At 57.7% G+C, this 27,237-nt stretch overlaps 1 protein-coding gene across 3 annotated transcripts in view; it reads right to left on the bottom strand.

The window, feature by feature from the left end:
* SOX13 (SRY-box transcription factor 13) overlaps positions 1 to 26,889 on the bottom strand; it is a 56,725-nt gene extending 29,836 nt beyond the window's left edge. For all 3 annotated transcript variants that reach the window (XM_075529201.1, XM_075529218.1, XM_075529210.1), the window contains exon 1: positions 26,315 to 26,889. The gene's annotated coding sequence lies outside the window, so the exon portion shown is untranslated. The remainder of the gene's footprint in view (positions 1 to 26,314) is intronic.
* Positions 26,890 to 27,237: the final 348 nt, after the last annotated feature.

Below are 27,237 nucleotides of genomic sequence, written 5' to 3'. Positions count from 1 at the left end.
AAACTCTGCAGAGCTCAGGAGCTCCCTTGTTTCCTGTGGGGCCCAAGAGGGCGGAGCAGGACACTGTCCACTCTGAAGTCCCCAAGCCCTCCAGCAGGGAGGGGTCAAAAGGAAGCAGTATGAAAGCAGCCTCCTCTCCACCTGATGCCGGTGGGGGGGTGGGCGCTGGGCAGGACTTGGTAACTAGTCTAAGGCCTGTGGACGTGGACGAAGCTTTCATGGGAGGTGGTGGCGTGGAAGCTCTGGGGACAGAGTTGGTTCAAATCCCAGGGCTTCTTCTCTGTATCAGCTGAGTGGACTCAACTCCCTCGGAGGTCAATTCCAACTCACAGCAACCCTGGGTAGAACTGCCCCTGTGGATCTGAGACTTTTAAAGCTTTCAGGGAGTAGACCACCTCATCTGAGGAGCGGCGGGTGGATCCGAACCGCTGACCTTGTGGTTACAGTTCAATGTGTAGCCCACTATGCCACCGGGGCTCCTGCAGCATGAAGGAAGCGAATTTAATTAGCTCTCCTTGCTTCCTTCTTCCTTGACCTAAATCCTGGAACTGGGCCTCTCCATGCACCATAGTGTGCTTCTTAGGCTGGAGGGTAGTGATGCCGGGTGGGGGCGCAGGGCCAGGCTCACGGCAGGGCTGCAGCACTGAGAGACTGGTCTTCAGGGTGGGGTGAGGCTCCTCCATGGCACAGCTGTAAGCAGAGCTCCAATGACTGCTCGAGGGTGAAGCTCTGTACCCCTGAGTCTGTACAGCAGGGCTCACTGGGCCCACCCACCTCTCGGGGCTGTTGTTAAAGCGAGTGTATGTAGGCAGTGGGGCTGGCAGTCGGTAGTGCTGGGGGGAACGCACGCATGCATGAATGTTCCTCTGCCGCCAGAGCACTCGGTCCCGAGCCAGGGTGCACACCGCGTTACCACATTCTCAAAACAAGACCACGCAGTCTGCCAGACAGCACCCAGCAGCCCAGTCTCAAGGTGGACGCCTCCACACACCGCATTTGGGGTGTGTGGAAGCTTAGCAATAGAAATCTATTTCCCTCCCTCGTCCCTCTCCCTCCTCTGCCTCTGCAGCCGGACTCCCAGGGCAGGGGCGCCTGGTGAGCAATCAAGAAAGGGTCAGCAAGGGATACAAGAAGCCAAGCAGCATCAGTCCGTGCCGGCCCCCAAGGCAATGAAGACCAAGTACTACACAACCTTGAACCGCAAGGTTGGCGTGTGATTGTAGACAAGGATGTGCGATTGTCGACAAGGATGCTTGGGCCTCACCCTTTCTAGCCTGGGTGGTGCCTCCCCACAGCGCCACAGAAGACAAGCCTTGAGTGAAGGGCTGGGGGGTCTTCCAGAGGCCTAAGAGGGTGGAGCTTGTCAACCTGATAAAGAGAAACTGGAGCAGCATTGTCCTGTGGCTGAGACCACGGGGCTGCATCTCAGCATCCATCGCACGCCTGGAGGCACCTGGCTCAGGTCTGCTGTTTCCCCGCCCCTTTCTCCTCTTCACCTGCTCCCAAAGGTTCTAGGTGGGACTCTACTCAAGTGTGTGTGAGTCTACTCCCTGGCGTGGTCCCTAAATCAAGCAGGCCCGCCCATCAGAAACCCCAATTTAGCAGCTCTTGCTCAAGCACCGTTCATTCCTCCGGCGAACAAAGTGTTCCGTTCTCTCTCTCTGCAAAGGCCATTTCCTCTCCCTTTATCTGCCCCATCAGCAGCCCAGCCTGCGCACCCGCACGCTCTCCTCTGCCGTCCTTCTGTCGCTTCCATGGCCCCCTGACTCATGAGTCCTTCTGCCTGTTTCCTCCCAGCACCGGCTCCTTTTCAAAGAGGCAGCGGCACGAGGGGAGGAGGGCGAAGGAGAGCTGTCATCCCCGTAGTTAATGATTTCCTCTAGACGCTGACCCAGCGATGGGGACACCCCCTCCAAGCTGCCCTGGGTCCCATGGTCCACCACCAGCACCTCTAGAAACCAAGGCAGGGCCGCCTCAACTAAAAATAATCCAGATCCGGCGAAGGGGTAGGCCGAGGCACGAGGACCCTAGGGGGGACTGTGATGTACAGACCCCATAATTTTAAAAAAAAGTGAGCATTACCACACAGTCATTGTGATGTTATAGGACAGTTAGTGCTCCGAAGGACTGCCAGCCTCGTCTTTCTCCCGTGGAGAAGGCTTGAATCCTGGATCTTGTGATGAGCAATACCGTCTTCAGCATTCGGGGCCCCCCAAAACCCAAACTCACTGCAGTGGAGTCAATGCAGGGTAGAACTGCCCCCCTGTGAGTTACTGAGGCTATAAACTCTACAGGAGAGTGCCTGGTAGCTTCTACTCCCTCTAGGACCAGCTGGTAGTTTCGAATTTCAGACCGAGCTGCCAACTCATAACCACTATGCCGCGAGGGGTCCCCTCACCTGGGCCCATGAGAACAATAATCATCAAATCAATACTGGTACCCTTCCAAGTGTCCAACAAGTAGGGCAGGCACTGACCAATCAGGATAAGAGGGCAGGTGCCGGCTAGGCTTGCCAGACAGACACCCAGTTCAGTTCTGCTGGTGTGATCGGCTCCAGGGTCACCAGCATTTACCAAGCACTGGGCACTGTTTGAAACACGTCTCCTATTCATTTATCTCACCTTGACAGTAATCACCCAAGATGGGTGGTCTTATGACTCCTGACTTAACTGTAGAGAAAGTGAGGCACAGGAGATGTATCCCCTACTTCCCAAGCAAGCCACAGGAATGGAGCAGGAGCACACAGCTAGCCAAGTGTCACCTACAGGGAACGGCTCTTCCCATTCTTCTGACTGCCCTGACTGTAACATAGTTACCGCCGCGATCAGGGCATGGTCTCACAGGGCCAAGCTTCAGCCCACGGCCACAACCAGAAAGGGTGGCCCAGGAAGTGACATCCGACACTGGCTGTCAAGTTTCAAGCGCTGGATGATACTTCCACTTGCCTCAGTTTCCCAAGAGCTGTGTGGAAAGCCATCCTCCCGGAGCCTAAGCTGCCTGTCCTCCAACCCCCAGGCTTTGCTTGGCTGATCCTGCTCCCATCGTGGGTGACACATGAACTCCAGCCCTTGGACTCCACTAAGTGGCAAGAGACGTACCTATACTCACAGATCACGGGCCCCACTTGCTCCGGCCAGCCATGCCAAGCTGCCAGCTGAGAGCAGGTCACTTGCAGAGACAGTGACCAAGCCACAGTATCTTTCCATGAGCCGGGCAAATTGTGGTGTTTTGTTTGTTTTTTTGAGTCACCATGTCCCAGCAATCCAGAGGTGGCCCTGCTGGCTGACCAGCTGGCTGATGTCCACCCAGCAGAGACGCATGGTTGGCTCGCTCGTCTCACTGTGGCACGCACAAGGTATTTCATCTCTTACTGCCGACCCATTTCCTAGTGTATGGGAGTGGTTTGTCTGGGAGTTCAAAAGGAAATAGGCCGTGGCACAGCCATTTGCAATGGCTGCATAGGGCGACGGTGCTCACTGGAGCCCCTCCCCAGAGGAGAGACCTTAGTATCTGCCCCCATAAAGACTACAAGCTAGGAAACCCGACACTTCTGCACCGGGTTCCTAATGAGTTGGGATCGACTTGAAGGCCCTGAGTAGCAACATGGTTGTGTCTCTTCCTCTCTGGAGCTCGCCTTTTCTCTGCTTTACCCCCATGAAGAGTAGAAACAGTTCAACTGAGTGGTGGGGAGCTGGGCTGCTAACCACATGGTCGGCAGTTTGAGGCCACCAGCAGCTCTGCGGGAGAAAGACGGAGCTTTCTACTCCTGCAAAGAGCCGCAGTCTCGGGAACTCACGGGTGGTTCCGCCCTGTCCTATAGGGATGATCTGAGTGGACATCGACTCGATGGGAGTGAGTTCGGTTCTCTGAGCGTTGTAAACCTCCTATTTCTGAAATCTCTCCCTCATTCCCAACATCATCCACCTGTCCCAGGTGAGGGAACAGGGGGCCCTGCCGGTGGGTGAGTGGACTGGGCCTCCTCTGGATGGGCTGAGGTCAAAGAACAAAGCGGGTACAGGCAGGAGGTGGGTGCCGTGCCCGGAGGTCAGAAAGCCTGACCCAGGGTCTGACTGCTCCGGCCATGAGGAGAGTATGCCTTTGCATTGATTTCCCCTGAATCAGACAGCGCATGAAACTGCTCACAAGTTACCATTCCCAGCACCTTTAATCTCGCAGCCGGGCACGGGTGAGCCCATAAACACAGCCTCACAGACGGTGAGAGCCGTCAGGTCCGGCGTCGGGGAGCGCTCGGAGCTGCAGACCTGCTGCCTTGGGAGAACCCTGAGCTCACACAGCCATAATTAATGTCACTAATTGAAGTGTCTAGAAAAGCCCAGAGCCAGACAGTGTCAGACCTGCCCCACCGGCTAGGAGGCCCTCTTCCCTCAATGCCTCCCTCGCCTCTGGGGAGAATCAAAGGCTTCCACCTGCAGCCCAGAGACAAGGTGTACTTAGGATTCTTTCGTGGGGAGTTCAAGGGATCTGGGGAACAGGAAGTGAGGAGAGGAAGAGATTTAGCCTTTCCTCAAAACCATCGACTCGGCTTTCCCGGAAATCCTTCCCTCGGACGTCCTGCCAAGGGTGGCAGTTCCCAGAGACGCCCTGGGTGGACGCCTGGTTCCTAGGATGGGGTGCCCTGGCCTGCCTGCTGTTCCACAGGGGCAAGGCACACTCAACTGCTCCGGGTCTCACTCCACGGTACACGAGGAGGCTCTACATCTCTATCTGGGAGACGGAGGCCATGGGAAGTTGGCCCTGCAGCAGGGAGTGACTGGGAGCTGCTTGGAGACAGAAGGAGGGACAGAGCAGCCTCCCGCTTTGCAAAGAACAACCATGGCAGTGCTCAATGCACTTTCAGTTACCGGCACCGGCTCCTGTAACTGAAAACAGGAACGACAGGCTGGCACCCACGTCCCACTCGGCCCTGAGATTCAGCCCGGGCTTCCACTTCTTAGCACAGGAGCCCTGGGGTGTAAGGTTTACTCAGTGGGCTGCTCATTTCAGGTTACAGCCTCGGAATCTCACCGGGGTAACCCTACCCTGCTCTACAGACTCGCTGTGAGCCGGCGTCCACTCGATAGCAGGGCGTTTGGCTGTTGGTTCCGGCGCCATCGCTGGTAAGAAATCCTGGTGTTGCCATGGTTCCAAGTGCCCGGCTGCTAACCGCCACGCTGGTGATTCGGACCCACCAGCAGCGGTGAGGGGAAAAGATGGACAGTCTGCTTCCATGAAGATGAGCCCTTGGAAACCTGTGGGGTCGTTCTCTGTCCTAAAGGGTCGCTTGGGGTCGGCAGGGTTGCTGTGTTCTAAGGGCCAGCGGCACTCCGAGGTTGGCAGGCCGTGCTGGTCGCAGCCTACCACAAGGGACCCTTGGGCGCTTCCTATGAAACAAACAAACAAACTAAGCCACCGGCCCTCTCTGTCCAATGAGGAAGACAGATGAGCCTCCTCCCAGCCTCCCCTGCCCAGGCCCTCCCTCAGCCCCATCAGCCTTGGAGCTCCATCTAGGCTTCCCTTCCCCCCACAGCCTGACCCAGGGGATGGGGGTCAATGATGGGGTCACTGGAGGCGCCCAGCTCAAAACCAGCTCTGTCGGCTTAGGAAAAAGTTAACCCTCTCCCTCCTGGCTCATGCGTAGCCATTCCCTAACAGACCTAGACAGGCTCCAGGTTAGCGCGAGGGGCGCAGAAACAGCTTTTCAGGCAAAAGGGGCAAGGTGTTTGAGCCCCAACGCTGTCACCAACTGCGAGTGCCACCGGGAGGGAGCCCATGTGCCCACCTGTAAAGCAGGGGCCAGGATACACCCCAGAGATGGCCCGGAGTCTCAGGACAGTCACCGGTGGGGTTCAGGAACGTCATGGAAAAAAACTGCAGTCAAAGGTAATGAAGGTTTTCCACGGGAGTTTTGAATATCATCTGTTCTAAAAGTCAAGGCACGTTACACACAGGGTCGTTCAGAAAGCCCCCAAACACAGGCCAGGGGCTCGGACAGGGTGTGTGTGTGTGTGTGTGTGTGTGTGTGTGTGTGTGTGTGTGTGTGTGTGTGTGTGTGTGTGTGTGTGTGTAGGGGCTCGGACAGGGTGTGTGTGTGTGTGTGTGTGTGTGTGTGTGTGTGTGTATGCATGAGTGCTAGAGGGGGCGGGGTGTGGGCCTGGGGCAGGTCCTCTGGCCTCTCGGGGTCTCAGCTTTCCCATTTGCACACGGAGTGAATTAGCCCTTCTCCTCCCAGAGATAAAATGATAGGTGAGGGAGGGTGTGGCGGCCTCTGATGCTGGGCAACTCTACGCTGCTAACCCTTGATTTCCACCTCCACGCTGCAGCCAAAATCGGGTCACACCATCGTCAAGCTCCCCGATAATAGCAGGGCTCGCCAACTGCCTCATGATCACAACCAGCTGAGCTCGGCACAGCGTGCTTCTGCAGCACCAACACCTAGTTTATAGACGAGGAAACCGAGGCAAGCAACGTGGGCCTGCCTGCCTGCCTCCCACAGGGGCCTCTGAGAACAGAGGCGACTTACTTCCTGCCGGAACGACAGACCCCAAGAGAGGCCCTCTCTGTCCCGTGGTGGCCGAGGGTGGAAGGGACAGCCAGCGCCACGTGGTCAAGCGGTCAAAGGGCGAGACAGCCCCACACTCCCTGCACTTCCTTCCAGACTCCCCGAGCACCCCAAAGTCCAAAGGCTAGTGAAACGCTATTCTGAAACAATCAGCAGATGGGTTTTGTGACTACGGTGGGTTTCATCCTCAAAGCTTCCCCGACAACAAGTGAATGTCACTGGTCTCACAAAGCTAAACGCTGCTTGGTGCAGTGGTCCCCTTAGCGTCCCGTGTAGGGCGCAGAGAAGAGAAGGCCTCATGCTTTGAGCCAGAACCTCCCTTCCTGAGGAGCCCTGGTGACATCGTGGGTGTGCGTTGGGCTGTTAAACACAAGGTCAGCAGTTCGACCGCCAGCCACGGGACAAAGAGGAGGCTCTCTGCTCTGGTAAAGAGTGACAGTCTCACACACCCACAGGCGCAGGTCTACCCTACCCTATAGGGTGGCTGTGAGTCGGCATCGACTCGATGTCAGGGACAGAATGAGACAGAGCCTCTTTGGGACACCTGGCGGCACTCCACCTGCAGCTAGTCTGGGATACTCCTCATGTGGGGTACAGGGGATTCACCCCTGCTCCTCTGTCGTACACCCCTACCCTTGCTCCCAGCTTCCAGGAGAGCAGGGCCACCTTGCTCCCCATCATTTCTTTCAACAGCAAAATGGCAGCCACACCTGCCTAAGATCGCCGTGTGCCAGACACTGCTGTAAACACTTTCTTGGTAGTTGCTCACATAATCCTCTTTCATTTGATCCTCTCAATATGGTAGGGGACACAGTCACTAATACAGGAAACTGAAGCAAAGAGAGGGCTAAGTAACTAGGCCGATGGCGGCCGGCACGTCTAGGTGGCCGTCCTTGAAAGAGGAATATTGTGAGAGGCAGAGGCAAGTGTCACAGTGCCCGAGGTCTGTCCCTTTCCCAGATCCTGCGCGGTCTCACAAGCCTGCCCTGGAAGAAGCACAGTCAGAATGCTCCTTAGAAGCGAGGCCGGTGAGACTTGGAGTACAGCTGCCCTCCTCCCCGGAGAGCGATGGGATCCCTCCTCCCCGGCCTCCCAGGACAGCTGTCAGCATCAACCTCAAAGGCAACAACATCCCCATCCACCCATTTCCTGGATCCCTGTAGGAAGAGTTGCGTGCATCCCATCGAGAAATCCTTTTAACCCTACCAGGTAGGTAGGATTCTTTCCCCGATTTCTAGGTGAGAAACCTAGAGCTTAAGAAACCTCTGGCACTTGCCAGAAACCACTCCGCTCAGAAGCAACATGGCCAGCAGCAAACCCCGGACAGTCAGACTCCGCCTGGCATCCAGTCTATGGAGACGGAAATTTCTCCAGCGCTCCTGGCTCCCAGGCCAGCCCTGCTGAAAGGAGCTTTGTTCTCACAATACAGCTCTGTTTCCCTGATCCCGGTTCACGTCCCAGACCCGACTGGCGCTTCCCTGAGGGCAGGGTCTGCCCTTCTCTGCTGACCTCGCCCCAGTGCCTTCACAGCATAACCACAGCTCACGAAAGCTTGTCCATCCCTGCATAGCTCATTTATTCAAAGCTATACCAAACCAGTGCACTTTCAAAAGGCACCAGGAGCTGAACACTCTGGCTTCTGAGTAGCCTGAGCTTGCCCTGACCAGAAGCCCACATCCCAGGATCTCTTCTTGGGCCACACTCCCATCCCTGGGCACCAACCAAGCCCAAGCCGACATTGTCAGTAGATTGGGACCCCACACAGGGTTTCCGAGGTTGTACATCTTGGCTACAGTCCTGGGTCGGGCAGTGACTGGGGCAGACTGGGAAAGGGAGCAGCTTGTCCCCACCCCCGTGAAGCCCGCTAGCCGGCAAGGAAGAGGGAGCTCTCCCCATCAGTCTCGCCCACTGCGAAGGGAGCAGAAACACCTTTGGACTCGGAGGGAGAGGGGCTGCTTCTCAGTGTTTCCAGCGAGAGAGGCGCCTCAGCCTGACTCCACGGCCGTCCACCTGAAAACCCCGAGACATTCGCCACTGTGCACTATCCACAATGGACTGGCTTCCTGGTCACCATTCAAGGTGGTCTGAGCCTCACTTTCCACCGAAGCCTACACCTTCCCTTCCGTGCAAAGGCTCCATGAGCCCACCCAGCTGGGTTATCCATCTTCCTTCCCGAATCTGGCATAGCAGATGGCCCACCAACACTCATCGGAGCAGGACACCAGGGTTGCTGGTGGAACACAGAGCCCAGCACTAGGCTCGGACGAGGAGCTCAAAACACACAAGTGAAACCGATCCGTGACCAGCGGTGCCTCAGAGCTCATCCTCCCAGGGCTTTGAGCCCATGGGGAGGAAAACTGGTGACTTGAGAGGAGAGGGGACAAGTGGCCAGCCTCAGGATTAGGCCATCATCTACTGTGTATGGAGGACACTGATAAATCGGTGGTCCAAGCTGGCCCATCCTCCCACCAGCTAACATGCTTCCTTCTCCCCCACCGCCCAACATACACATTTTCTGCCCAGGTCCTTCCCCGAGTCCTCATCCTTACAGTGAACCCGCCTCTCTCTCACCAACCACCCGGCAATGCCAAGGTCAAAGACCCAGTAGGGGTACAAGGAATCACCCATCTGGGCCGTTCGCTCTTCCCGAAATAGCCTGCTCTCCCTCCAGACTCTCAGCCATGGGCAGGGCCCTGGGGTTCCAGCACCAACACCATCCGCTGACCCTGAGAAAGCTCCTGTCCTCTGGAGGACACTGATCCCCTTAGAGGAGGCTGGCATCACGACTTCCCTTAAAACCAGAGACGCGGAAGAGAATAAGGAGACAGACGGCTGGGGCCGACTTACGTGCACGCTGGACGGAGGAAGGGGGCTTGCCACCAGGCACAGGGGTTGACGATGAGCCCCGGCGAGTGCGGAGGCCAGCAAGGTGGAGGAGGCACCACAGGTGCTGCCCCTGCCCTCTCCATCCTCTCTCGGGACCCCCACAGCAGGCTGTGTGCACACAGCCAGGCACCCGCAGACCTCTATCTGCCACCAGATCTCACAGCCGGGAAAGCAAAATTCCACCAGCTCAGCGCTTTTGCAGAAAGGGGGTTGTTTTTGGTACACGCCATTCTTTCCACCGGGGCAGGTGGTCTTCTCCACCCCCACCTTTTCCGGGGTCCTTACACAGAGCTGAGCTACTCTGTTTCCTTCAGGGGTCTTCCCAGGCCCTGCCATCTGGAGAAGGTCCACATCCTGTTTCAAGCCTCATTGGCCTGGCCCCATTGCAGAGAGCTGGGAGCCAAGGGGGGCGGAGAGCCCAAGTGCCCTACTTCCCAGGGCCATTCGGGTCTCACTGGGGGTGTCCTGGGTGTCTTCCCACAGTGTGAGGCTGGGCTCAAACTTGCCCCACACTAAGAGCACCGTCCCCACCAGCCAGGGCACTCACTGTCCATCGGTTCCCTTCCAATGTGCCTAACCCTGGCCACCAGGAATCTCCCCCAATACTAGAGGACAGGACGTGCTGGCCTTGAAGAACCCCTCCCCCTGGATGTGATCAATCGCCAATAACAGATTCTCAGTGTGGAAGAAATAAATGAAAAGGCACTTCTGCTCCCCTGGTCCTTGGGTCCAACCAGAAGGGACATAAATGCCCCCCCCATCCAGCCGCATGCTCGCAGGAGCTCAATCCCTCCCACGCTGGGAACCCCGGGGGCTCGCTTCCCCCCACACCAGCTTCCTTCTCCCCGGGCAGAGCCAGGCCTCAGGAGCTGACGTTGACAAGGCACAGGTTGGTTCTCCCAAGCGCCTTCGCCTCCAACAAGCCTCAGTCCTTGCATTTCCTGAGCACCTGTAATGGCAGACAGTCGGAGCGGTGCAGGAAGGCGCCCCACGGGTAGGTGCCACCGGGCCGGGGTGGGGGAGGCTGGCCTGTCTCTGCTCAGAAACAGTGGCTGGTCCAGCCCTCAGCGTTAACCCCCCGGGAGGCAGGATCAATGATGGGGATGACCCCTTGCTGACTCTCTGTGAGACCGTGTGTGTGTGTGTGTGTGTGTGTGTGTGCGCGCACGCGGGGAGTGGGAGGCACAGAGTAGAAGTGGCCATCTTCAAGAACAATGGTAAAAGGCAGACCTGAATGTGCCCAGGGATAGATGATAAAATTGTGTTTGGTGTATTGGTTATATGCAAAATGCATATGTAAATATGCTCAGGGTCCCCTGGAAAACAGAAAGCGTCAGAGCTGTTCTTCCTGCCTCTCCCTGTCACTGGGGCTGAGAGGGCACATGTGACCCCAGGCTCAGCTCCAGAAATCCTCTACTCAGCCTTGCCTCTCACCTCAGAGTCCCCTAGCAGCAGTGACTGAAGGGAAGAGGGCTAGGTCCACTGGCGCCATGGCCCAGGTGGCAGGTGACGAAGAGAGGAGAGAGAGGAATGGTGGCCTCGGCCAAGGCCAACAGCCTTCAGAGCTGCCGTCCACGTCTGGCCTCAGATGGCTCTCAGAAGACCCCATGGGCCACAAGCCTTCCTCAGCATCCCTAAGCCCTTCCAAACACCAATTCCCCAGAGCCAATGGCAAGACCCCAGGGCAGGAGGCCAGCTCCGTCCCATAGCAGACCCTCACCCGAGAGGGCACATGGATCTCTTCCCCCACAGATGCACAGCCCGCAGGCAAGCCCACACCTCCATCTCCTCATGGGCAAAGCGGGAGGATGGCGCGCCCTCTGTGCCACTCATGTGCCAGTTTGCTGCGCTGCTGAAGCTGTGCCAAACGCAGCAGGGTCACCCAGGACGTGCAGCGGGTTTTGGCGGAACTTCCGGGCTACGAGAAACTGGCAAAGAAAGGCCCAACAGTCGGTCTACTTCTAAAAACATCAGCCAGTGTGGGCCTTCCGGAGCAGCGGGAACACTGCTCAGCCCCCCTTGTTTGGGACACTTCTCAGCGGGGATGAACGGCCGGACGACATCACGTTTGGCGAAACAGATCGATCTACAGCCAGGATAGCAGCGAGGATGGATTTGAACATCGATTGAGGAGGGTGGCACTGCGTCAGGCAGCGTTGTGTTCTGTTGTACAGATAGGGTCACCGTGGTCGAGGTGGACTTGACAGCTATTCATCTGTGTGTGTGTGTGATTGATACAGGCCCTGCTTCTGCTAATGTCCCCGGCTTCTCGAGGCTCCCAAGATCCACCTCTCAGAAGCGCCCGGTGGAGGGTACCACACAGAGCAGGCATGGGGGTCGTGGCAAAGAGCTGGTCTCTGAATCCGAATCCTGAAGCTGCAGCGAAAGCCACCGGAGCAGTCGGCACCAGTCTCGCTGGACTCGATTTCCATGACAACGAGCACCCTCGGCTCATCCCAGCAAGAAGAGACACAGTTCCTGCAGATACCAAGTGCTGGCAGGAGGTGCAGAAACCGGGACCCCGAGCCACGGCTGGTGGGGCGCGGCGGGAAGCAGCCGTGGGTTTCTCAGTTACTCCACGGGCCCCCGTGCCACTCCGAGGATGGCACGGAAGCACAGGTCCACACAGAAACTCGGACACAAATACTACTGCAGGATTATTCACGAGACCCGAATGCCATCTGCTCCCAGAGCCGCGGGAACCCACAGGGGCGGCTGCGCCCTGTCCTGCAGGGTTTCGGGCAGTGAGGGGCGTTGGCAGTGAGCGGCATTTCTTCTCTTGGGTAGGGCTGGGAGGGAGGGCAGAATACGGGAGTTATAGCCGAAGGGCTGGGGTTTCTTCTGGAAGTGAGAGTTGGGCATTGAAGACAGGACCAAAGAAGAACCACGCATTTGCATCAGGGTGCTGGAGAAGGGCACCGAAAGACCACGGACCGCCCAAAGCACCAACCTCCTCAGAGGCCAGGAGGGAGAGACCTCATCTCACACACGTGGGATGTGTTGTGGGGAGACCAGTCCCCGAGGAAGGGCATCGCGCTTGGTGCAGGAGAGGGGCAGCGACAGAGGAAGGCCTTCGACAAGCGGGGCGGACATGGGGCGGCATGGACGCTCAAGCACAAGAACATCTGTGAGGCTGTCCCCAGGGCAAGCGCTGTCTCCTTCCGTGGCACAGGGGATTGCTAGGGGTCGGAGCCGATTGGACGGCACCGGCCACCACCACTCGAGGTGGTCAAAATGTCCTAAAATTGACGGTGGCAATTGCTACGTACACATTAGCGGGGTGTGCTAAAAAGTATTGAATTGTACACTTTGAATGGGTGAATTGTTTAGTATATAGATTATATTTGAATAACGCTAGCTTTAAAAACAAATCCCTCCCAAGCTTCAGAGGGGAAAAGTGAGCTTCCAAGTGGCAGGGCTGCGCAGAGACTGCTAAGTTAACGGCAGGTACGCCGTGTGCCCTGGGTGCCACCTGACGGCGGTGCCATTGAGCGGTTTCCTCTTTCTACTAAGCCGGAACGGTCCCAGAGCAGCCACCAAGCAGCAAGGGGGTGCTTGTCCTCAGGGTGCGGGTCCAAGGGTGCACAGGGGTTCAGAATGAGATTCCAAGGCTCCGCTGGGGCAGCAGGACAAGAGGGAAGGCTTTTCTGCAGCCAGATGTCTATTCACCTTGAAATGGTGTGTGTGGGGGGAGGGGGGAATGCAACTTAGAGATTGCCCTGGGTGCTCGATCCCCACCCTTCTCCCCTGGATCTGAGGGCATACCCACTCAGCCACAGACCTCAGACCAGGGCATCGGTCTCCCCTTGACTGCCCACTGCCCCCAACTGGGCAGCCACAGGGAGGGTTCCAGGGCCGCAGCCCCTTTGGCCCAGCAGGACCCAGCTGCCACGGTGGGAAGGGGAGATCAACCTGAAGGCGGCTGCTCCATCACATTTTCACAAACCACGATACCCACGGATGGTCGATCGTCCTTTCCACGCTCCAGGGAGAGGCCCAGAAAGGTTTGATGGCAGAGGCAAGACCACACAGCGAGCAACATCAGCAGATGCTGTGCAACTGCCGAGGAACCCTGGCAGCAGTGGTTATGCCTCTACCGACTGGCTGCAGGGTCAGCAGTTCGAAACTGCCAGCCCCTCTGCGGGAGAAAGATGAGGCTTTCTACTCTCGTAAGGAGTTACAGACTGATTTTTTTAAAAAAGTAGAAAGAAAATGTTTTGAGAATGATGATGGCAACAAATGCACAAATGTGCTGGACACAATGGATGCATGGATTGGGATAAGAGTTGTATGAGCCCCCGGTAAAATGATTTTTTAAAGAGTTACAGTCTCAGAAACCCACAGGGACGGTTCTACCCTGCCCTATGGGGTCGCGGCGGGTCGGCATCGCCTCGATGGCAGTGAGTTTTGTGAGTGCGAGCACACCTGCTGTCCGTCAGGCACTTTCCTCTGATCTTCACAGTACTCCTGCCCGATGTGTGCTGGGCGAAGAAAACTGCCGCCAGCAAGACCCCAAGTCCCAAAGGTTCAAATACAGAACTTTCTGACTGTAAGACACCCCCCCCCCCACTCCTACCGCTCTCTAAGTAGAAGAATGGCCCCGTGTTGGTGAGGCTGTTATGCATCCGCATAATTCGGTGCGACAAGAGGGAAGAAATATACTGAGCGATGGCCACAACTGACCCCCAAGCCTGCAGTTTCCGGCCCCTTCCTGAGGACGCACACTCCCTCACACGCATGCAGTCCCACCACAGCCCTAGCGCTCTCAGCGCTGCACCTCCGACACAGACCTGTGCTCACACATCTCCCTGTCCAGTGCTCCAGGCTGCCCTCCAGGACAGTGTGGGCCAACCAACTCCCACTCCTCAACCAGAGTAAACACCACACTCCCTGCCAGAGTTCATGAGGACTCACGGCCACTCTACAGGACAGGGTCGAACCGCCCCTGTGAGTTCCCTAGACAGTAACTATGGGAGTAGAAATCCCCGTCTTTCTCCCGAAGAGTAGCTAGTGGCTGGTGGTTTCGAACTTCTGACCTTGCAGTCAGTGGGCCAACTCATAACCACTATATCACCAGGGCTCCTCAAAGGCCAGTTCAAATGTGGCCTCTCTCCCAGATGAGTTGAGGGACCCTCTGGGGCATCTAGGAGACCTGGGACATCACTGGTCTCTCAGACTTGACGAGATTATTGTAATTATCTGTTTTACCAGCCTACTTCCCCGGCTGTGACTGGATCTGAATCCTTGAGTAAGAGTTAAAGCAAGAGACTTCTTGCATATACCCAAACACAAACTTTCCGTAGACTCCTGACAAACCTTTATAGGGTCTCCAAGGCTGTCAACGTTTCTGGGAGCAAACAGCCTCATCTGTTCCCCCTCACAGTGGCTGGTGGGTTTGAACCGAAGACCCTGCAGTTAGCAGCCCATAGCTTACCCCCAGAGCCACCAAAGCACCTTATATAGGCCTTGCTCTTCTCCAGGTGTAACTTTACACTTACACCCTCATTGATGCCCCCCCCCAATGATCCCAGGAGGCTGGTACCATTAGGGTCATCCCCATTTTACAGATGAGGAAACTGAGACCCACAAGGAGTAAGTTACTCACACCAAGATCACAGAGGCATACTGGCTCCGGAGCCTCCCTGTCCCTGCCAGGCCTGTCTTACTCTTCAGTGCACCCCAAGGCCCTCAACAGAGAGCCCAGCACGGGGCGGGCGCGCACTAAAGGTGTATTCTAGGTAAGGAGGGAGGGAGGATGTGTCACTGTGCCCCAGTCTCCCTCAGCCTCCAATCCCACCTGGAAGCCCCCAGTCCTCCTACTTTCCGACAGCGCTTCTTCCAAAGGGCTCCTGGGCTTTTCCCGCCTCGGGCGCAGGGCTGCGTGACCATGCTGTCTTTCTAGTGGGTAAACTGAGACCCACAGACGCCTCATGGTTTCCAAACGGGATGCTGCGAGGCAGCGCTCCTGTTTCTACAGCTCGTGTGTGTGTGTGTGTGTGTGTGCGCGCGCACACGCGCGCACAACCTCCACATGGACCCGCCCGCCAGCCTCTCCAGCAAGGAAAGCAAACACCAAGAGGAAGGGGGCGTTTTCCCTAATTCCCAGCACCCTTGGGCTGACCTGGTCACTGGTCTTCAACTGGACCTGGGGGAGGAGCGGCAGGAGGGGGCTGGCTGCTCCCTGGGGCCAGGGAGGAGGAAACAGGAGGCCCTTTGTGTGAGCAGAGCTCCTGAGACACCTGTTCTCCCTCCTGCCTGCCTGCAGCCTCCCTCCCGGCTGCAGCCTTGTTTACCAGGCAGCCCTGCCAGCCAGGCCCAGCCTGCTCCCAGCATGGGGCTCCGGCAGCCCTGCCAGCACCTGCCCGGTCCTGGCAGCCCCGGGGGCTGCCGGCCAAGCACAATCACGCCGCTGTGGACACAGTTGTTGATTTTCAGGAGGGCAGGGCAGGGCGGGTGGGAATGGAGCAGGCAGCGAAGGCATGTCGTGCCAGCCTGGCTAACGTGCAGCAGGCCGAGGAATGCTGCAGCTCCTGCAGCTAGCTGCCTGAGCGAGGCCGGGTTCATACCCACTCCCCCAGTCCAGGGCGCACAGAGCAGACATGGCCGCCCGCGATGCCTGTCTTTTAATACCCACCACACACCTGCTCCCCAAACCCTGAGGTTCCCAGGACCTGGTGAGGGACAGCCCTCTGGGGTGGGACCCGCGGCAGCCTTCTCCTCTCTCTGGCTCGTGCTTATCAAGCCCTCTTGTCTCATCCGTGGGGTCTTGGAAGTATTGTGGCCTTCCCTGATGGCCCAAGTCTGGTTAAGGGGGGTGGGGGGGGTCCTCTGAGGTGCTCCCGAAGCCCCTGACCTAGGCTTCCCTACCCTCCTATCTGCCATGTTCTCCCCTTTGTGTTGTTCAAAACTCCCCTCCATGGGCCTCTGTGCAGCCCCGCACAGGTCCAGGGCAGGCGCTCCTCCACAGCAGATGAGTGGACCCCCAGGCCAGCAGCCATCACCCTCCTCCCCAAGCCCCACCCAGTCACCCTAGGCCCTGGGCAGGATAAAAAAAACTAATGGGCTTCTGGGATTTCCTGTTCATTTGCCACTAACACAGGAGCCTAGGTTGGTCCATCGGATCAGCCAGTGATCTCGGCGAGCCCTCAGAGATGGATCGGAGAGCGGGCCCGGAACGGCAAGGCGCGATGTTGGGAGAGGAAATCGGCGAGGGCGAGAGTGGAAAGACCCTGTGGGTTGAGGGACAGCCACAGGACCTGGGGGAGGGGCTTGCTTCATGTCAGGTGAGGAAAGAACCTCCTCTCTTTTCCATTTGCCCTCTCTCTCTTGCCCAGGTGGTCTAGTGGTTACTCATTTGGCTGCCATCCGAAAGGTGAGTAGTTTGAAACTACTAGTCGCTCCGAGGGGGAAAAACAGGGCTTTCTACTCCAGTTAAAAGTTGTGGTCTCGGGAGCTCACAGGGGTCAGTTCTCCCCTGTCCTGTAGGGTCAGTCACCATAGTCGGCACAGACTTGACGGCAGTGAGTTTGGGTTTTGAGTCTCACTTGAGGAGCTCTGGTGGCCCAGTGGGTTAGACCTTGGGCTGTTGCTAACAGAAAGGTTGACGGTTTGAACTCACCGGATGCTCCGGGGGAGAAAAACGTGGCAGTCTGCATCCGTGCAGATCACAGCCTTCGACTCTGCCCCACAGGTCTCCAAGAGTCACAGCAGTTGGTTTAGGTTAGTGGTTACCAACCCCCTCTCAGGGCTCCTAACCCCCAGCCAGCCTTAACTTGAGAAGCCGAGGTCCCTGTAACACCTGCGGCTGATGACCAACAGGGGCTGGAGGCAGTGAATTCCACAGGCCATCTTGAGAGTGCTCGGCACACCTGCACCCACACACATAATAAGCCTTTCACCCAATTCTGAATCCCCCAATTCTAAACCAATCAGTGCTCAGAAAGGAGCATCAAACAGCCCGAACAGGGGTGTCACATTGAGGGGGAGGAGAAGGGGAAGTACCTATGGAAACCACTGGTCCCCGGTGCGTCCAGCCCGTCCAGTGGGCCAGCGGGCGGCCGTTGCAGACACACTGGACACTGCACCACTGCAGGAGCACCACTCACCCAGGACGGCGTCCTTCCACCGCCATCCTGACAGACAGCAGTCCACTGCATCCCTGAACCCCTCACAGTCCCCAGAGAAAGTCCACCTACTTCCCCCTCCACTGCAGACAGGATTGGACACTGGTCCCCTCCTCTGTTCTCCGGTCCCTGCCTAGGATTTCCATGACTGAAGGCTGAGCCCTCACTCCAACCAGGAGAGGCTTCCCCATCCCTCCCCACCAGCCCCAACTAGGGAACTTCACTGAGGGCCCCACCAGCTCTTTCTTCCAGCCCCTCATCCCACCAGACTCCTCATTGCACCCACTCCCAGGTAGGAAGAAACTGGGTTGGCAGAGAGGGAAAGCCTGGAGGAAGGTGGTCTCCCCGCCCACCAGCAGCACCACCAGCTCCTACTGTGGGCTCAGTAGGGAGAGGAGCTCAGGGAGAAGGCGCCTCTGTTCTCTCTCCTTTTCATCCTCCTTCGCTCCCATCTACTCTCCTTTCTTCCTTCCCACTGGCCTCATGACCTCACTGCCTCCCTGGAGGGAGCTCTTGCGCAGGCACCGCCTGCTCCCCAGAGGGGGCTGACTGTTTCCCACAGCTATGCCCCCACCCCCCCACCCCACACACACACACTGTCTTCAACCCAGAGAAGGGGAGCCAGGCAAGCCAGAGAAATAGCAGGGGCTGGAGGGGCCACTCCCTTCTGCTTTCAACAACTCCCGGTTCGTACCCCACTCCCATCACCCCACCTGCCGGAAGAGCCCACAGCCCTAGCACACTGGCTCCCTCCAGCCCCTCCTCACCAGCCTTTTATCCCCCCTTCCTTCCCAAGGATCCAGCAGGGAACCGGAGCCTCCCAGGGACTAGTGGTGGGGAAATGACTGGGGGCTGCTTCTCTGGGGCAGAGCGGAGAGGGGCTCCCACGGGTGCAGAGGTAGAGGACTCCCTTGCTGCCCCCAACCCCCCACTCCGTGACCAGGAGGGCACAGGCCCCGCCTGTGTGGCGAGGCAAGAGGTCATCTTCCTGAGTCAGTGAGAGCAGCTTAATCCAGAGCTGGGCTCCATTTCTAGCTCTTCCCAAGTGCCGGCACCAGCCCAGGGGGCCTCACGGGTGGGATCCCCGGGTGCCACTCCCAGCCCAGAGCCAGCCAAGGGCCAGCTCAGTGGAGGGCAGGATGGCCGGTCCATCCTAGTAACTTCCTCCAGCGGCTCTCCCACCAGGAGCCCCTCTGCCTGCTCTTCCAGAGAAGACATTCTTCTTGTTCACTGTCCGGCAACGCCGGGTAGAGTTCTACACCCAGCCTGTCTACCCCATCACAAGGGTCACACACTACTCTGGGACGAAGCATGCCCACAGGAGCCACGTTGTCAAAAGAGAAGACTAAAGGGGGTGCTGGAGGTGGGCCAGTCCTGGCTGCGGGGTCTGGGCAGGGCCTGCTTTGCCTGCTCTGCCTCTGGCCTCTAACTTGTCGCTCACCCACCCCACTCACCTCCACTTAAAGAAATCCCCTGAATACTCCCAAGTTGGCTGCTCCCGGGTACCCACCTCTGCCCCCTATCAGCCCAGGGCAGGGCTTAACCCTTAGGTTCCCATCCCCCCTTTTTTGGGGGGGTTGCCTAGGGAGAGGCTGAGACCAAGGTCCTGTGGCGCTAGCTCCCACCCCAGCCAGTTCCACAGGCTGCACATTCCATTCTGACCTAAGCAGGGGTGGGGCCTGGGGGAGGTAGGGCCCAGGGAGGAGAACAGGCTGGCCTCCAGGGTGGGTCCCCAGGGAGCTCCAGCCTGGCAGGGATTACAGACCAAAACTAACACAAGAGGCAAGGGAGCCAAGAGTGGCCCTGCCCTATCTAAGGTGGCTCCAGCCCCCGTCTCCTCTGGAAACCCTACCTTGGAGGTGTTCCCGAAAGACTCGTGTCACAGACTGATACTCCGTTCTCTCAGTGCGACCCTTACCCCTGGGCCTGTGGATGGGGCTTGGTGCCAAAGGCTAAGGCCACTGCTAGGAGGGAGGGCTTGGATGCTGCCAGCATCCCCAGGAGAAGGGAATTCCAGTCTCCATGAAAGGGCCCGCTTCCGGCTTCCCAGTGCACCAGCAAGGGCCTGGGAGGTTTGTGCTACGTAGGAAAAGGCTGGTGATTGGCGATACCTGCCCACTTCATCCGTCCTCTGTCCCCTACTCCCCCTCCACCCCCCCCCCCAAAAAAAGCCCCCTGGCTGGCTGGAATCCTCTACTCCTCCCCTGGCTTGGCCTGCCTACCTGGGCTCTGGGATGTGTCACACACACAGCACGTCCTGGGCTGTCAGTGCCGGGTCCTGGATGACTCTGGGCGGAGGCAGGGGGAAAGCCCTCTCTACCGGGCAGCTCAGAGGCAGCCCACTGGTGGCCAGGGGTCCGTCTCTGGGTCCATTCGGATCCTCCCTGACATCACTGCTCCCTGTTTCTCTTGGAAGCTGAAGAAGCAGGAACAGAGGCGGCTTCCTAAGGCATGGAAGTCTTCCTACCACCTCCACCCACTTGGGCAGGACTCTAAGGCGGTGCTAGATCCCCTCCTGAAAGAGCAGGAGGAGTGTGAGAGCCTCGATGTGGGCCTGGGCCACGCAGGGGGCTGAAACCTTGTCCTGGAGGGTCTTTTCGGGGGGCCCTCCCTCCACTGGCTCCCAGGCATGCACCATCGGGAGGGATCAGAGCAGAGCCTGTCTTGTGTGTCTTTGTGTTAGGTCCAGGGCATGCTAGGTTCTCGAAGTTGCCTAGCCTGATTAAATGAACCAGCCCACCACACTCTTGAGGGGAACCCCCGTCTCTGGGGTGAGTGGTGGTTCTGTGGTAGAATGTTCGTCTTCCATGCAGGAGACCCAGGTTCGATGACCAGCCGATGATGCACTTCCTGCACAGCCCCCACCCACCTGGCCGTGGAAGTCTGAGGGCTGCCACCATGCTCGAGAGGTTTCAGAGAGTTTCCAGACTAACAGGAGCTAAGAAAAAAAGGCCCAGCTACTGAATTCCAAAAAAAAATCAACCCGTGGAAACTACAGATCGCAGGCGTCTGGCCCTCAACCAACCACGGGGCTGGCAGGCACAGGCTCTGCCAGGGCTTTGCATGGAGTCTCCCTACGTGGCTAACAGCCCTATCATGGAGAGAGAGCACTCGCCTGTTTTAGGAGACATGGTCACCCATGAGCAAGAAGCTAGTAGAGGTCCGAGGTGGTCCTGCTGAGCTGGCCTGACGGGAATCTCATCATCAAGCCTTACAAGATGGAAAGGGGGCCTCCAAAGGGGGTCGTCAGAATGGGCGTCATCGAGGTAAAGACCACCACCAGGGTGTGCCTTCCTGTGCTTGCCGGGAGGACAGGGCCAGCCTCCAGGTTCCAGGAAGGAGACTAGCTCTGGGTGAGGACAGCAGCGAGTTCAAGCAGGAGCAAGCCCTCTTAAGCAAACACGGAGCACAAAAATAACTCCCATTCAAAGCACGATTTACTGTGTGCCTGGCTGGCCTTCCAGGCACAGAGGCCTTTTCAAACACAGCTTGGCCCCTGAATATGGCTGGGGGAAGGGGTGTAGGGGGTGGGCAGCTGCATTTGAATTCCACTCTTTCCGGGTGGCCTCAGCTTCCTGGAGACCTACCCAGCGAGCTGCCTAGCCAGGGCCAATCTCAAAGCACCCTCAGAGAGAAGCAAACTTGGGAGACTGCAGTGACAGCCCTGCCAGGGCAGGGCAGGCGCACCTAGATCTCCTGGAATAGGCTCAGCTCAGGTAGAAACATGTCCGACCCCAGGGGCTCTTACCATTGAGCCTGGAAGATGGTGTGACATGATCAGACTATAGGATCCCATCACTTCCGATGGGTAGGTCCTGTCACTGTCCCATTTCAAAAGTGAGAAAAGGGGACCTCCAAAACCCTATGTTGACGATCTTCTCTCTGGGCTAAGCTGCCACGCGTGCATCCCCTTGACTCTAAATCTTACTAATTACCGAGGAGGGAGCAAAGCGTCAGGGAAGACAGACCAGGACAAAGGACTTAGGTTGAATCTGAGGCATTGCCAAAGCTGAAGCAGCGAGGGAAGGTACCTTTAATCATTACTGGCCCCAACACTCATCACAGAATCTGAGGCGGGGGTAGAAAGCCCTTTTCTACAGGAAAGATGATCGAATCACATTAACTGATATCGCATGGCCAAATCTGGTGGGCTCTCCCTCCAAAAACAGATCTCTTAACACCACCCCCGACCCGACCCCCACCCCCACCTACGTGAGCCTCTCTGGTCTCCTCGACTGTGCACCCTTCCCCTAACCAGCCTCCTCTCTGCCCCCCTGCCTTCCCCTTTAAGCTCTTCCCACTTAGCTGACACGATCTCTGCTGGACAACACTTGTCTCACTTATAAAAATAATTCAGGACTATCATAGGAATTGGAAAATGTCACAAGATGACAAGGAAAATTTAAAAATTCACCTACATGGAATGAGTTGATGGTGGCCATCATGGTCAATTGACACAGTGCAGCCCACAAAGACAATGGTGCACACCCTGCTGTAGTGAGTAGGGACTGGGGTATTAGAAGCTGGGGAGTGGCTCTCTAAGGGGCAACTATTGGTCTCTCCCCATCCAGGGGCAAAGAATGCAGAAACCTGAAGATGCAAGAAAACTATTCGTCCAATGGATCAGACCACGTGAATCCCAGCCACTACAACCCTGAGGCTAGAACAACTAGATGGTGCCCGGTTACCACCATCAACAGCTCTGAGAGGGACCACAATGAGGTTCTCGAGAAGAGTGGGAAAGAAATGTGGACCCAAACTCAAAATGGTTTTAAACACACACACACACACACCTTACTAATGTGATTGAGCTTCATGGTACCCCTGAAACCATGGCTGCCGGTCACCCTTCCTGCCTGAAACCACGCTCGTTTGCTTGGCTCAACTTTCAGCCAGTCAAGGGGGCTATCAGGTGAGCAGGAGCACCAGGAAGAACCATCAACTTTTGAGATGAAAAGGGGCAGCACTTGCCCTGGGACCACGCTGAGAAGCAGGAAGGGAAGGAGGAATAGAAACTCGGAACACAGGAAGTTGAAGAGCGCTCTGACATGGTGGGGGCCGTTATCAAGATCACAAAACAAAATGTGTGGGAACTGCTGAATGGAAAATCAAGTGGTTCTGTAAACTCTCATCCCAATCACAACAAAGGCTTAAAAAAACAAACAAGACACTCGTGCCTTGTATGGGTAAATTCTTTGCTTCTTCCTTGTTCATACTGTGTGTGTGTATGAGAAACTTGTGTAGAAATATACTGTCACAATGAACTGTAAATGAAATAGATATCCCACCACTTAGGTGTATATTCTAAATGTGAATTGTTTGCTTTTTTTAAATATAATTTGGCTGCTTATGGACAGGTTACAAACTATCTTCGTGAACTCCGTTTGTTGTCGCTGTTTTGGTACAGTTAATACATATAATGGTACTAAATTCCAAACAATACAGCCATCTCCAGAGGAAAAAAACGGTCATTCCTCCATCTGGTCTTGTGGCCACCCAATTTGCCTCCCCAATGGCAACTATGATTCCTTCTTGCATACCCAATCACCATCTAGAATCCTAAATCAGACCCTCTCATCAGCCCCTGCTTCAAGCCCTCCAATGGCTTCCCGGCGCCGGAGCAATAAGACCTAGAATTCTTACAAAACCCCCAGTGACCAGTCCCAGCCAAGTTGCTGTTGTAGACCCTGACTCGCCTCAGAGAGGTTCATTTGCTGTTCCCTGTGCCTACAAGCCCGGCCTCCCGGTCTCTGTGGGGCTGACCCCTTCTCTCTCGCGTCATCTACCCCAGCCTCCCAAAGCTAGGGCCACCCTAGCCGCCCCCTGGCCGGCTCCAAACATTCTATCCCATCACCCCGTTGTATTCTTGCCCTGCACATATTAGGACCAGGGATTGTCTGAGCATCTGTATTCCTTGCCCATCCGTCCGTCTCCTGCTAGAAAGAAGGGCTCTCTGAAGGTAGACGTGTCACCTGCCTGCTTCATCCCTGAAACCTTCCAGTCCAGCACACATTACTAATAAGTGTCCAAGAGATTTCTGTTACAGAAATGAATGAGTGGGGGTGAATACAACGCTGTTTTCCATCACCTGAAACTACCCACTTGCAAAATCTTCAAGGGGCGAGAGCTAGCCCCTAGGACCCTCTGGCTCCATGCACAAGGACGGGAGCGTGTGGTGCTCAGCGCGGTGTGGTGTGTGTGGTGTGCTTAGGCGGCAACAGCCGGCTCTCCCTCCTTCAGGCACCCCACCTCCTTGTGCTACCTGTTTTTAGAGCCCAGAACCAGACAAGAGAAATCTAAATTCCCAGAAAAGCCTCTGGCCACAAGTGGAAACTTGGAAGTAAAACTTTTGCCCCTCACTTATCTTAAATCCCACTTCCTACCAGCCAGCCAGCCATGTGTGCAGGGAACAGGCTCCTCCTCCGGGAACAGGCCCTTCCCACCTGACTCTTCCCAGGGGCCCCAGACACCTGGGCTCCCTCTCTGTGGAAATTCACAGAACCCCAGAGACACAAAAGCACATCCAATCCTGAGCCAGCAGCCCAGGCCCTGGATGCTGGGAGGACCCTAGGGGCCTTCCAGAAGGCGAAGCTTCCTTCCTGGGGCCAGATTTCCAGAGAGAGAGAACACGCTATGTCGAGGTTGAGGAGAGGGGGCGAAGGAAGGGTTTTTTACTAAAACTGTGAGAGGAGGGAGGGAAGAAAGAAAAAATAGAAACAAAAACAAGAAAAAGAGAAGACCTCAGGAGCAGACTCAGAAGAGGGTGGAATGAAGTGTGAGATCTTGCCTGGTAGCTGGGAATTTAAACAGGTGTCGCCCTTTCAGAAATGGTGAATTATAATCTTGTATTAAGCAAGCACAGTCACAAAGTGCTCTTCTGGGCTCTGTACAAGGGCCAGTTAAGCAATAGTGACAAAAAGGGCTAACACTTGTCCCGATTTATGTGCCAGTCCCCAGTCTATGAGCTTCGTTTGATTCCTCAAGGTAACCTCCGAGGTAGGTACCATCCAGACTAATCCCATTTTACAGATGAGGAAAATGAAGTGGCGAGAGGTTGAATTAAATGCCCAACAAGAATATTGCAGTAGCGTGATAACGCCAGAGTCCTAGTTCTTATCACCTGAATGTGTGTGTGTGGGGGGGGGGGGTGCTGTATGCTCCTGAATCCATGCCTTGGAAAAGGGTATCCCTCAACCTATCCGGATGTGCCAATGCCAACGAGTTGGGCATAACGTTGCCCATTCCGCAGAGGAGAATGCTAGGAAAGTGGAACCCACACTGCTCGTGGGTGGGGAATTACGAGCCACACCGGCTAAATCCTAGCATCTTGCAGCACTTCCTAAGGAAGCGGCCCTGGAAACTAGGGAACTAGGGTCCCGCCCAGCACAGCAGCATCTTCTCTGGCTGTCTGCTGCCAAACCCTTCGCCAGCGCCAGCACCGGGACGTCCAGCCGGAAATTCCCACAGAGTCAAAGCAAACTTCCCAGGAAAACTCCCCGGCTTCCTCCTACCCCAGTCAAGGAGGTGGCTGACCAGAGCACTGGCGGAGTCCTTGCAGCTGCCAGCGGCCCTCGAGGGAGGGAGCCGCTGCTCGTGCGCTCCTCGGGGTTCCCCCCCCTCCCGGAAAGATCCAGGGCTGAAGTTCAAAATTCACTCCCCGCCCAGCCACAGTTCACAGCTCACCGCCCAGCCCCGGGCTCACGGCAAGCGCCCCCCCCCCCGCCCGCTCCCCCTCCTCCCCTGCCTCTCGCCCTCCGCGACTCCTGGGAAGTCATGGAGCGCCTCCAGTCTGGCAGAGCCAGGCGGGCAGCGGGGAGAATTCCCAGAGCGAGTCCTTCGCATCTGGGGATTCGAAGCAGCAGCCCGAGCAGCCGGCACTCGGATGCGTGCGCGTGCGTGCGTTGTGTGTGTGTGTATGTGTGTGTGTGTGTGTGTGTGTACACTGGGTGGGGGTGGGGGACGGTGAGTGTGTGTGTGTGCGTGTGTGTGCGGTGTTTACGTATGGAACGCGCGCGGGGTGGGAAAACAATGGCGAGCCGCTGGGAACCGAGCGACTCCCCCCACCCCGCCATCTCCCTAGTCCCCGACGCGATCTGCTCCCGTAGAGAAGCAGAGATGAAAAGGTTCTCCCCCGAAATCCCGGGGCGGGAGGTGGGGGTGGCAAAGAGAAAGCTGGGGGTGGGGGGGAGCGGGGGTTGAAACAGCAGCAGCCCGAGCAGAAAACAAACAGGATGCAGCGCCCGGCGGGTCCGCTGGGGAACCGAGCTGGAACGGCCCAGAAGGATGCGTGGCTGGCCCCGGGCGCCCCCACACAATCGAGGGAGAGAGGGGGCCTGAAACGCGCGCCTGGTCCCTGGCACCCGAGCCCCACACGCGGCGCGCACCCGTCGCCACGAGCTCCCGCCGGGAACCCCCGGCCCTGGGCGCTGAGAGGTTAGGGAGCAAGACCGCGTTTCTCAGGCAGGTCTGCGAAGAGCCGGGGAAGGGGCCACTACTCCAAGGCCGGTTCGCACGAGCGCACACGGACGCCCACGCCTCGCCAGGCTGCCGCCCCGCCACCAGCCGGCGTTGGTGGGGGGACTGGGAGGGGGGGCTGTTCTTCGTGGAAAACTTTGCAAAGGGTGGAAAGTCGCCGCGGCGAGAGCCGGCGTGTCCCCACAAACCCGGGCGGCGAGTGTCAAACTTCGGAGGGCCGGGGAGAGGGGTGTTAGGCGGCGCGCTCGGGGCGCGGCGGGGGCGCACTTACTACTCAGCCAGGCGCCAGGCTCGGGGCTCGCGGCTCCGCGCTCTTCCTCCTTCCCGGGGCCGGGCTTCTGCGCTGGCAGCTGGGCGGCTCGTTCGCATGCCCCGGCGGCGCAGCCGGCGGCCAGGCAGCGCAGTAGCGGCTGGGCTGGGAGGGGGCACGCCCCCCGCCGTGGGCCGGCGACGCGCGGCCAGCCGGGGTCCGCGCCGCGCCGAGAGTGCGGTCCCGGGCGGCGAGCTCGGGTTCCGGCGGGGCGGCGCCCTCGGCCGGGCCAGGCCGCTGTCTGCACTCTGCCCTCTGCCCGCAGCCTCTCCCTGCCTTCCGCGGTCCGGCTCCCCGGCTCGCCCAGACGCCGCGCCGGCCCGCCCGGATCTCGGGCTCCCCGTCCGCGCTCCGCGCCTCGGCGGCGTCCCGAGCAACGCCCCCGAGGCTGACCGCCGCGTCCCGGGCTCACACCTCCGGCTGACCGCTCCCAGGCCCGAGCTCCGGGACCGGCGCTCACAGTTCAGTTCCGAGCCGGGACTGGGAGCAGGGCGCTCGCAGCTCGCTGCTCCGCGGCGACTCGACAGCCTGGGAGGAGAAAGAGGGAGGGAGTCGGAGAGCGGGCAGGGGGAGGAGGAGGAGAGAGGGAGGGAGGGTGGGGAGATGGAGCAGGAGGGAGGGACAGAAAGTTCCCTCCTCCTCCCCGCAGCCCAGTCCAGCCAGGCATCCAACAGCTGGAAACCTCTGTTGGGAAGGAGAGAACCGAAGTTCCCGGGGCGGCGCGGGTAGGTGAGGGTGGCGCGAAGGGGCGGTGAGACCACACGGACCACGGTGGAGTCGTTACCACTGCCAGGTGTGGGAATCGCTGTAGACAATCTTCACTCCCCAGAGCAAGATCTAAAGTTATCACTTCAGCCTCCTAATCCCTCCAGACGGACAGCCTT

This window comes from Tenrec ecaudatus, chromosome 1, assembly GCF_050624435.1.
Source record: "Tenrec ecaudatus isolate mTenEca1 chromosome 1, mTenEca1.hap1, whole genome shotgun sequence".
Lineage (NCBI taxonomy): Eukaryota > Metazoa > Chordata > Mammalia > Afrosoricida > Tenrecidae > Tenrec > Tenrec ecaudatus.
This window is presented reverse-complemented; position numbering and strand designations above follow the sequence as displayed.